The sequence below is a fragment of the Rhinolophus sinicus genome, chromosome 14, assembly GCF_057876585.1.
Source record: "Rhinolophus sinicus isolate RSI-liver-muscle chromosome 14, RSI-T2T, whole genome shotgun sequence".
Taxonomy (NCBI): domain Eukaryota; kingdom Metazoa; phylum Chordata; class Mammalia; order Chiroptera; family Rhinolophidae; genus Rhinolophus; species Rhinolophus sinicus.
This window is the reverse complement of record NC_142514.1, coordinates 88,326,250-88,338,275: the sequence shown is the minus strand read 5'-3', so window position 1 is coordinate 88,338,275 and position 12,026 is coordinate 88,326,250. Positions and strand designations below refer to the sequence as shown.

The window sequence follows — 12,026 nt, the reverse complement described above, 5'->3', positions numbered from 1 at the left end:
TAATGTGTCCCTTTGTTTTCTCTTTCTGCAAGCTAAAAAAAATGAAAGGAGCATTTGCCTAATGTTGTGAATGAGCATAATAATATTTGACTATAAATTTGGGTTGTACAGAATATATGAGTAGTACTGTTCTTTCAAAATCTTTATGTAAGACAGGCAGATGCAGGATTACTTTTCATATCTGTCTTCCAAACCTTCATCCCATTAAATAAATCTTGGCTAGTAGGGTTGAAAAAAAAAAGCCATCCTCACAATTAGCAGTTTCTTGTGGGTGCAGCCTTGAAATGATCACTCTTGCCTTGCCCTGAGCACAGCATTAGGAAAAAGAGACACGAAGGGTTTTTTCCTGACGTCCTGCATACAGCATTTTCACTGTGGCCAGCTAGCAAATTTTTGTATAATCTGTTAGACCTTTTTTCCCTCCTTAGGAAAATGCTGTTTCCAGATTGGGAACATGCCAGGATGTCACTGACCTCTAATAGAGTTTATGGAAAAGTGTCAGTTACAATTCCAAACCTGTTAAGCAACCAGGGCCACTCTCTTGAGTTATATTTTGAACTGTGTGTTTTAGCTGTGGGGCCAGCAGAGCATGAAATTGGGTTTGTGTGAACATGTGCATGCCTGGGTGTAGTGGACGGCTTTTTCTTTCCAGAATTGTAATGAAGCATCTTAAAGGGCTTTGAAAAAGTTTCCTCGGGCATATTGAGTGAGCACGGTAGATGCCGTGGTTTCGCAAGTTTCCTACTTTCTTTGTCTGTACAGGTTGTTCCTGACTTCATGGCTGGGAGGAACTGAGGATGTGAAAGAGTGCCTGCCGTTTGGCCGGTGGGGCCAAACCGGTTAGCTGGCTCCTGTTCTCAGATGGGCCAATGACAGTGCCAAGTCCTGTGGCTATAGGTGAGGGGCCACCCAGAATGCAGCACACTAGGTTTTGCATGGAGCTAGCATGGCTGCCCTGGTTTCTGCACACCCTTTGTTACTCTACTGTCTAGCCTTGTTTTAAAAAAAGATCCTAAAAATACCAGCTCTGGAGTTTTGGAGAGCTGGCATAGAAATTAACCTTGTGAGTTTAATCTGTAACCTGGCTTCTGTCGCTCGTTGCCACCATTTTCTCCATAGCCTCGCACCTACTGTCAGCACTCCATTGTCTTTCTTACCCAGCCTTCTTACCTCTGAGATCGTGAGGGGTTAAAGGGTACTTAGGCAAGGACGTTTTTCTTTGCTTTAATTGATTCTGGAAAGATTCCTTATACTCCAGAAAGGAACACTGGCGGACTGTTTTAAACATCTGATCTTATCCTCTGAACCCATTAACCTCACAGATGCTGATGTGATGCCAAGACAATGAAACTCCGGGCCTTGAGTGGCAGGGAGTCAGGGTCTTCTGCCCTGATGTGTGAACTCCCGCTGGCCAGCCCGTCCCATAAGTGGCACACGGTCCCACAACTGCCTGGATTAAGAAGTGGAGTTTGCTGCTATTCCTAGTCCTGGATAGATATTCACAGGAATGCTCACAGCATTAGGAGGTGGAAGTGCTTTGGACGCTGGACATAAAAGCACACAGGCGTTCCAGTACAGTTGACTGTCATACGCAGACTCAGGCCTGGGAGGGACGTCAGAGGACATGGTCTCACCACTGCACAAGAGGGGTTCACTGTGTTCCTGGCCATTTGCTTATGCAAGGACACACGTGGTGTCCTGTTCTGTGTGCTGGTGAGTTATTGTAATAACAGTAGTATAAACTCAGCTTTACTTGAGCTACCATAACTCATTTCTAGGGAAGTTATGTGGACTTCGCTGAAGATAGTTCTTACGTTTGCTGCAGACAGAAAGCAAATATGTACGTGAGCCCAGAAACCGAGTTCTCTTTCTTGGAAGTGGCCAAGTCTCTCCCACACTGAAGCACGGGGAATGCTGGTACACTGGACTTGGAGACCTTTTAAAGTTGAAGCTGAAATGGATGCTGGGTAGGTGTTGCTTGGGCATCGTTCCAAGGTTCTGGAGGCCAGCAATATTTTAAACGAGTCAAACAGCCCCTCTAGGCGAGCTGCAGGAAATCCAGCCCTTGGCTTCATGTTGCTGCGTGGTCAGCGGGAGATAAAAGTGTGGACTGTTGGAGGCAAGGCCCCTCCTATCAGTGGATGGCAAACTGTTAAGGGAAGATAAAAGCAAAGAGCAGGGACGTTCTTTCTGAACAACCGGAGGGTGCCTTTATCACAGACATTCACGTCAAATGAAGGGGTGAGCAAGAGACCCTCAGCTTTATGATTGCAAGCGCATTAAAGGATTCTATTGAGAAGCAGGACATGGTTTCACAAATGCACTAAAACAATTTCTTGTCATGAAAATATTGGTAGAGGTCCTTCTTTTTTCATCTAAAACAGTCCATTTGACTGGGAGTGTTTGCCTTATGTATACTGCTGAAGTCAATGGGCGTTAGCTTGGGTTTCCAAAGCTTTGTGCTCCAGAGATTTTCCCTGTGGATGGATGTGACCCCTGGGGACCTGGTGAAAGTGTCAGGCTGTCTCTGGGCCGAGCGGAAGAGACGGCAGCCCCTCACTGCAGCTGTGTACCCCGTTTGCCAGTGGGGATGCAGCCCGCACTTGCATACCTGGCTGAAACCGCGACCTGTCAGGCTGGTGTACATCTCTCCCCTTTTAGATTTTCCTTCCTGTCCTCTGTAACTTTGGTGTGTGGGGGTGGGGGGCTTGTAGGAGCTTGCAAACGGGTTGTCTGTTTCGCAGGGTGGGGTTTATAAAATGTGAACCCACATTGAAGAGCCTGGGCATGGTCAGCGGCCTGTGCGAGCTTCGTCAACACGCAGAGGAACAAATGTGCTTTGGGTGCATGATACTTGTTTCAGACCCTGCTGGGCCAGCAGCAGTAGCGGCAGCTCAGTTAGACACCCCAGGGTGTCCCGTTGTCCTCCCTTCAGTAGGTTAGGAGAGAAATAACCAGGAGGACCTCAGTGCCTCCAACTTCCTCCAGGCCCACACCCCTGCCTTCCTTTCAAGGTGCCACTGCTGGTCAGCTTATTAGTGCTGGGGGTGGGGGCAGAAACCTGCCCCACGTGTCACCTTCCCTCCCAACGTCCCATCCTGCCCTGCAGTAGCCTTTGGGTTTGCTCAGTTTACTTTAAGAAAATCCATTGGCTTGCTAGTGTTTTTGGTTGGTTGGCTTGCGATAAACACTTATCAACCACTTACATCTTGGAGTATTTGTTTTCTTCATAGACATAGTAGTGAATAATTTTCTTAGCGGCAAAACAGAGGGGAACAAGGTCATCCAGTAGAAGGCACAAAGGCAGGCCATCAGCTCCTGGTACATTCACCGAGCACAGTCATTGTCAGCTGATGGTTTGTAATGTCTGGTTACCCACTGTGAAATTTTAACCACAGCTGACCACTTTTCCAGTGGGCGAGGAAAGATGTGATCTCCTTCCACTGCCTTCTTTGAGCTGTTAGGGTAGAAGCATTTCGAGTAACACTGTTTCACAAGGTCACTTGGGTTATATTTATAAGGGCTGTCCTGCTGAATTGCCCTGAATCCTGGCAATTTAAAGCCCCAGATGGTAGGTTAACCACCTGCCTTGGGGTACTTAGCTTGTATCCAGCTCCTTCTGGGGGTTGGGGGGTTGGGGGGAGTAGAGAATCCTGTTTCTGCAGCTGCTGACCCTTTAACTCAGCATGTCAGAAAGGCCTGTTAAAGACTTGCAGGATATTGCCTAAAACTCTCTGCAAACTCCTGCCCCCCACTGAACTTGACCCCAGCCTGCTCCCGAGCTGTAAATGTGACTGAAGAAACTGAGGTCCTCTTCAGAGTCCTGTCCAAACAGTCCCATTGCTATGGTCCATCCAGTGCCTGAGAGTCTGAAGCTAGGGGCTGGGTGTCAGCTGCACCGGATCAGATTCTGCCGCTGGGAGGGACGAGGTGTGGGAGAGTAAGGAAGAGTGAGCCTCGCCCTTGGGAGCCAGCAGTGCCTACTCCCTTGATAAAGCAAATGCGAAGCCGACCAGGACTTGTTTCAGTGGCGAGCTGAAGCTGGAGGGGCTTTATTTCCTGCTCCTTACTGTTGATGGGATTGCATGTACGATGAGCTAAATTATATTTGTATTTCATTGCTAAGCTTAGGGGCTGGAGCAGAAAATTTTTAAGGTCATCAAACTGGCCCTGCCCTCAAAGCACTGGCAGTCCAGTGGCGGAGGGGGTGGCGGGTGAGTGAATCACGGAGTTGGGGAGAGCTGCCCAGGGCTAAGTGAACCAGAATGTTGGGGGGTAAAGAGAACAACATCAATAGCTTGTCCTGCGGGGTGCTGTACCATTTGTCAAGTGTTGTAATCAGTGTTTCTTTGATGGATTTCTGTACTATAAGGTGTGGAGGGCAGGTATTACTGGCTTCGTTTTCTGGACGAGAGCGCTGAGGCTCAGACTTGGAGTTGTTCCACTGGTGGCAAGCGGAGTTTCCAGTCCAAGATTTAAGACTCTGTGTCATGTGCTGTTTAAGTTACACTACCGTGCTTTATTTTCCTGGTGCTTGTTTTGGAATCTCACGGTATTATCAAAAAGGGACCGCCCTCTTAGAAGCACAGAATCCAGATCTGATTCGGTCTCCCGCACTGCAGGGCTCTGTGCTGGAAACTCCCAGGGAGAGCAAGCTCATTGCCTTCTGGGCCTCATCCCCTTTGTGGGCAGCATTCGTTGTGCAAAGCTCTGGTAGAGAGAATTGAGGAGTCCCAGACGGGCTTCTCTGTGCCTGCCACCCTAACTTTATTTCTGCCGTAGTGGGCACGCGGGGAGAGTGTGCCCCTCTTCCCTGCACCAGGCCTGCAGATGTTCGCAGCTGCCCTTGCCCGTCTCCACTTCTTTCTTTTCGATGGGCTGAGCATCTCTAGTTCCTTCAGCCATTTCTTGTTTCCCCCTGACTTGGTTTCTCAATCCTGTAGTTTGCTAATCACCCTTCTCTGAATGATTTTTCAGTGATCCTCTTTGTGGTACAGCAGAAAGTACAAGAGTTTTGGCCCTGCCCCTTAAAAGCTGTGTACTACCCAGCAAATAATCTAATCATTACCTTACAAGATTTGGAAAAGATACATGTAAAGTGCCTAACACATTTTCTGGCCTTAGAGGTTATGTCACAAATAGTTAATGCTACACACCCCCACACCCCCAGTTATTGGGGAAGGGACGTGTAATTGGATATACACTGGACTTCTGACATTCTCTGACTTAAACCCTGTTTTCTATTCTAGCAATAGCCTCCTTTTCTGTTTTTAAACTCCTGGGCCAAGGTATGGTGTGGAAAGGGCCTCTCCCTACCCTCTCCTGATAAGGCAGCAGGAGGAGATCTTAGGGTCGGGCGGGGTCTTCCCCGCTAATCCCCTGCAGGGTGCTCTTCCTGCCCCAGCCAGGATACCCTGCCCTGCCCCCGGGGTGGTGGTGGCAGCAGTGCTCCCTTATTAGGCCCCCTTGGCCACCCACCTCCTTTCTCACCAGCTTCTTCAGGCAGAATAGAGAACCGTACAGGTTCCTGCTAAGTGGGGCAACAAGGTGATGAAATGCAGGTCCTGGTGGCAGAAAAGCAGTGTTTAGGGAAAGACTGGCTCACCTGGGGAGAGGGACAGGGTCCCCTCCCGGAAGAGCAGGCACGGATAATGGCTGCCATGTGGCTTCTCTGGTCTGGCAGTAGTCAGATCATGTCAGTAAGACCTATTCCCAGGAGCCGAGCTGCAAGGCGTGGAGTCAGCTTCTTCATAGTCTTGTTTACTGACAGAAAAGCTTATAATCGGACGTTGCCCCATTTCCTCCTTCTCAAGACGCCGAGAGCCTGCGGAGAGATAAATGCAGGAAGAAGAATGGGGGGGCCATAGGATAGTTTTATCTAGCTTGTACCAGAAAATCTGTCCACCTTTCCAGCAGTTCATATTTTAACTAGTACATTTAATCTGACTTACGTAGATGAATTTGGAAGCAAGAACCCGGTCTTCCTAGTCAATACTTGCCTCCCTGCTGAAGCTGGGTGTTTGTAACATAACAATTAAAATATCTAAGTGACTTTTAAGAGAGAAACTGCTTCTGGCGTGGAACCTGTCCCTCTCACGTAAGCCCCTCCTTCCCCCCTTCACTTGACAGAACATTAAAGTGTTCCTTTCCCTAAGGAGCGTGAACGTGCCTTTTGAAAAGTAGCACCAGCAGCTTGCTGGTCCTGGTACCCACTGGGCGGCACCTGAGACCCTCTCAGGAAGGGGCAGTCGTGTTAGGCTGCAGGAATGATCTCCTTTTGATTTTTCCTCCTCCATCCATGAGTCTCAGTAAGAGAGGAACCACGGTAGACGGTGAGGTGGTTTGGGGGCGGGGGAACCATAGGCAGAGTTGCTTTCCCTCAGGATTATCCTTAACTTTTCCTTCTCACCTGCCCCTTGTGGCACACTTACTGCCCAGAGGCAGTAGAGAAATTTGGGGGGACCATGAGTTTGTCCAAGACCACTAGAAATTCTGGCCAAAGGGCTCCACTTGGGAGACCATCCCACAGCACCCACCAGGAAGCCTTTCCACGAGTGGCACAGCTTGGTGAGGCCGGTTGCTGGAGAGATGGTTGTGAGGCTCTAGGGCTGCAAGGAGGCCAGGGGCTGAGTGGCCCGGCCCTGCCTGACGCTCACATCTGACACATCTGTTCCTCAGGAAGCTAAAATAGGCCCTGCATAGGTTAATCGCCCCTTGTTTATTTATTATTTTATTGGGTTGAACAGAGCTAAAATCAGAACCAGCACCTTGATTTTTGCTTTGAGGGTGTGATAAACTAGTCGTTCCTGAACCCTCACAGAGGAAGGTTTTTCGGGGAGATCCTTGGTCACCTATCTTCCAGAATTCTTCGAAAAGACATGAGCCCTGGTTCTCAAGGTTGGCTCACAGTCCCCTGGAGCCCAGAGGAGTTTCTGAGGCAGCAGTTCAGGGGTAAGGCCTGAGAATCTTTTTCTTTCATTTTCTGGAACTACAATGACACGGTACTGTGTAAGTTTAAGGTGTCATACAATGACTTCCATGTATTGAGAATCTGCATTTCTAAAAACAGTCTGCGACGCTGCTGGGTGGAGACTACTCTTCGGGGTGGCTGTACTGGCGGGTGAGTGGCAGGTAACTTCTCGTTCACTAGTTGAGACTGTTTGTAAGGTTCCCTTCGCCTGGTGTTTGCTTAATTTTTGAACTGTGCCGTTCTGCCTACTCACTCCCACCATCTGTGCTCCCCATCTCCTGCCCCCCACTACTTCCTATACTCACACCTTGTTGGAACCCCAGCACCTGAACGTGTGGGCTCCCCCATCAGAGCTTCCTCTTGCTACAGGTCTGCATTCACTTTCCATGGAAGCAGAAGTGACTGGAGCACACAGGTCACTGCTGAGCTCAGGCTCACTCACACTGGTGGATCAGTTGGATCCCGCGACTCGGACAGGATGGGGCTGTGTGGCTTCGTCTGGTCCTGGCCTGGCTAGTTCTAGAACACAGTGGTGACGGGTGTGGAGTCCGTTCCCTTTGTTCAGCAAGGGCTGTGAGTGAATGATTGCAAACTCTTGCCCTGTGCAGTAAGCTTTTTAGTGTGAGATAAAAGTCCAGTCCTGCCTCCTGGCACAGAAAGGAAGGAACAGGTAAAGGCGAGAGGAGAGAGCCACTTTTTCCTGCCTCTCCTCTCACAGAAATGAGAGGCCAGGTACTGAGCAGTCTGGAGGGGCAGAAATGACTCAGAATATGATTGTAAGAAGTCAGAGAATGTGACTGAGGGGAGTGCATCTGTTCTCTCAAGCCATGTGCCAGGAGTTGCAACTTTTGTCCAAAAGAAACTTAACAGAGATTAGAAATTGGATTTACTTCGCTCTACCACCATGATCTTGGGGGCAGGTTATTTAACCCCTAAACCTTAATTTTCTCATCTGTACACCCTCATAGGGTGTTTATTATAAAGGTTAAAGCATGTGGATTCAAAGGTGTTGGCTACTGTTGCTGCTGCTACCACTACTATAGAGTTCAAGTTTGGAACCAAGAGCCTGGGGTCAGTGGGAATCAGGGAGGCTGCGTGTGGAAAGTGGCCCCTGAGGGATGAGGTGGCCGGGGAATGCAGGCGGGTGTTCTGCGGGAAGAAATTGAACAGAGAGGTAACAGTGGGGACTGGTGGGCAAGATGGCCAGAAGGTAAACTGAGGCCAGAGCATGGAGGGCTTTGAATGGCAACTTAGAAAGTCAGACCATTTCTTGTAGTCCTGAGACGGAGATCAGAAGACAACCCAAGTGGGGGCCCGCAGCCCCTCCCTCTCCTCTCTGCACTCTGCTGTCTTGAAACCTGGGCCAAGAGGTATATCCCCCGCTCCTCCCCTTCTTAATGGTCCCTCCTCACCCAGGGGAAGATCCAGAACTGGCTGGAGCATCCCTTTGCACCCGCTTGTGCAAGGCCTGCTCACACGTTCTGTGTGACAGTCTAAGGCTCCGTTTGTCAGCAAGGGGGGAGGGTGACTTGCATGGGTTGCCGCCCCATCCAAGGCACAGACTGAACCCTAAGCCAAGAAACACATCAATTTCCTGGAACTCAGAGCCATCATCACAGCTGTCTTAGCCTTCAGAGCACACGCGAGGCTGTCCTGGTTAGGGGAGATGGTTTTGCCCTGAGCTTGGCAGGCAGGGGAGAGTAAACAGGCAATGCCATGGTGCCACATGTAGCCTGGTTTGCTTCTGTCCCCAGCTAGCCAAGACTGGGCAAGAACATTGCCTTTCGTCCTCAGCCCATCCCTCCAGAGACGTTAAGCTCCACCGCTCACAGCATTTTCATGTCTGAACTCTTCTTCAGCTCTTTTAGCCTGTCCTGGGTTGGCCAGAAGTGGCCAGCCAGGCTGGTACTAGGGTGTTCCCGCCATTGGATCCATCATCCCACGTGTCTGAGGACGGCCATGCAGGCCCAGCACTGCACCTTCCTGGTTCGGTATTGTCAAGCTCACTGTTGCAGTGTCCTGGGGGCCTCTTATGTCATCCCAGGCATCTCAGCTTAGCTCGTCTTTCCTGGAAGCCTGAGGACAGATTTTAGATTTCACTTTAAGAATCTGCAGGTTTTTCAGAAGCTGGAAAGCTTTGTTTCTAGAGCATCTTCTCTTTTATCTTTCATCTCTTCTTTGCTATCTTGGACCTGGGGACAGGCTCCTTAAATCTCCTCTTTCTGGCTTTACATAGCATTGACCCTTATCTCCTCGGAGGCTGGGGGCTGGCCTTCCCTTCCCCCTCATCTGCACAGATGGACCTCTGCCCTCTCCAAGTCACCCCGCTTCCACTGGGTCTGAGCAAAGCCTGTGAGGGATGCAAATCCAGGAATCCAGCATCCTCCCTGAGGAGCCACTACACCCACGCCTCCCCAGCCTGGCTTCTGTCACATTTGCCTCCAAGAGTCAGCTCCTAGGGCGCAGCCTCTCCTCACCAGTCTTTTTTCGCCCCCTGAGGCAGTGTTGATAGAGGTAAGGGGTATCTTGAATTTTCTTCCAAGATCTGTCCTGTACTTTTCCACTCTCTGAGTTCTATGAATCCCTCCAGCCTGGTGGAACCCAAAACAAACAGGATGGTGACTCTTGTTACTCAGCTTAATTGCAAGGCCTTCTCAGTGTTCAAGTAATTTACATCCAAGATCGGAGGAAAACAGTCTCAGGGGCAAGTCTGTCAGGCTGGCCTCTGTGGGTGCTGAGGAGCTTACTTGGACATTTTAAAGTCTCTTTTTTTAAATGAGGGGAGGGATTGGGTCCAAATTTTAATGGGAGTCTTAGTTATATTCTGAAAAATATTTTAATTCCAGAGACTTGTCTCTCTGATGTGTGTTTTTGTTAATTATGTATAGAACTTAAATTCACTTATTCTGAGATCTTGGTGGTTTCTAGAAAAAATCATGGAGCTATTCCTCTCTAGACTTTCTTCCTAATAAAATCTACCATTAATTTAAAAATGAATAATAACAGGGAAACCTTGCTTGCTTTTGTGTGTGTGTGTGTGTGTGTGTGTGTGTGTGTGTGTGTCTGTGTCTGTCTGTGTGTTTAATTTCACCTTAGGAATCTTTAAGTTCAGATGGGTGGAGATGATTTGAAAGGATGTTTTGTTCCTGTATTTCTGAAACCTCATGAGAATTTTAATAAAAATTGATTCAATTCATAGTTTCAAGGAAGGTGGGTTATATATATATCAAGTAAAACCAGGATTCTTGTCCTACCTTTCCCTGATGGGTTTCTGGGGCCCCTGAAGGAAAATGTTAGACTGTGCATTTTTCTGTGGGAGGGTCCGTAATCTTCATAAGATCCTCAGGGAAGGTCTAGCCCCCAAGAAACATTGAGAATTACTAGGGTAGTAGGAAGGGTTCCTCCAGGCTTACGGGGTCTCTGCCCCATTCAGGGGCTGTCCAGTATGAGTCACCCCTTGTTTCTTGATACTTTGTTCAAAATCCAAAGGACTTTTCAAGAGAGGCACAAAGAAAAAAAGATGGCGAATGGAAGCAGTGAGATGTAAAGAGACAGAAACTGTTCAGTGTCAGAAGTTGTGAGGAGCTGTTTCTAACAGAAAGGGCTGGTGGGGCTTTCTTGCCCCCAACTGACCGGTCTGGCAGGGGTGTGCCACCTCTGGTGCTCAGTAACTGCGGTGGTGTGGACAAAGTGAGTGAGATTCAAGGTGATAACTGGGTGTGTCACATGATTGGGTAGCTTTTCCCAACTCCAAAAAGGGAGAAAAACGAGAACACATACCAGGCAAATATTTCTCTAGAGGTTTTGTCCGTGTTGTGGTTTATTTTACTTATTTAGTTCTCCCAGTTTTTCACTCTTGAGCTTAGCTGCGGGATGCTGTTTTCAGAGACCTAGAGAGTGTGGCTGAACGCTGTAGCTCCGGAAAATGCTGCATTCCAGTTTTCTCTCACTTTGCAGAGGACCAGACGGTTTTCTCCCAGGTCAGGTATTTGAGGCCCTTGGCACCCAGAGCAGACATTCTCAAACTCTTGAAGGGCGCCTGTAATTTGAGTAGTTTTCTGCATCTTCTCTACAGAAACGAAAAAAATACTCATTTGGTCCTATTTGAACTGTTATATGGACACTTCCCCCGTCACTCAGGAAAAGATCTAATACTTTCTCCTTTACAGTGAGGGACTGTTCCATATTTTTTACTTTCTTCGGCTCTTCTTTTTTCCTCTCTATTTCTGATAGCACTTAGTGATGTCTCAGCCTTCTCTACTCTTGAAACACGCCCTTCAGATGCTTGAGCTCCCCTTGGAGCCAGTGGTCCCAGCCATCCTCAGGTGATGTTGCTCCGACATGGTGGGAGCCTGCTTTGGGAGCTCCCGTTGGTCTAAGGCACACTTGCCTCCTGTCGCTGTTGCTCCGATGCTAGTAGACGACAGGGAGGAATCAACCTGGCAGCTGGAAGCTTATAAAGTACAGGCAGGGGTGGGAAATGTTTTACTGTCCTTAGCTTGTGACTCCTGGTAGCATTGAGTGGAGAAATAGATACAGAGATGCGATCGTTCATAACGTCATCTTTTCTCATTTTTGTAGGTTGCTCTGATTCTCCTCCAGAGGTGGTTGCTTTGAGGTGTGCCCCTGCCCACGTTTGGGCCCAGCCAGCACCAGCTCCTCAGTAAGGAGGGCCAGCTTGATAAGACGAGGTAAACAGGTCAGTTAAACTTTATTGACTTTCCTTGAGTCACAATAACTTTGAATGTTGAGTCTTCCTTTCCCTCCATCTCCCTCCCTCTTCTGCAGTAAAATTGTAACTGAATTGCTAGTTCTTGCCTGAGGTGTGGGATGAGAACTCTTGGAAAGGGTGTCTAGTGTTTGTCTCACAAGAAGCTACACTTCAGACACCCCCATTCTGGGCTTCTCCCTCCCCACTCCCAAATCCAGACTGTTGTGTTAAAAGCTGGATACCAGGCCAGTCTGCTTGGCCGTGTCCATGAAGACAGTGATTTCTTCTCATATGTATGATTTTCATCTGAGTTCCCAATCCTCTCTGATTCCAGTTGGAGATTGT

General features: G+C 48.7%; 1 protein-coding gene across 12 annotated transcripts in view; it reads left to right on the top strand.

Moving 5' to 3' along the window:
- RREB1 (ras responsive element binding protein 1) overlaps window positions 1-12,026 on the top strand; it is a 167,509-nt gene that overhangs the window by 84,588 nt on the left and 70,895 nt on the right. For 8 of the 12 annotated variants that reach the window (XM_019745404.3, XM_019745403.3, XM_019745409.3 and 5 more), the window contains exon 2: window positions 11,552-11,669. The gene's annotated coding sequence lies outside the window, so the exon portion shown is untranslated. Of the gene's footprint in view, window positions 1-876; window positions 898-1,744; window positions 1,968-11,551; window positions 11,670-12,026 lie in introns of those variants that run through there. The other 4 variants (XM_019745408.3, XM_074335267.2, XM_074335265.2 and 1 more) reach the window with 3 other exon arrangements.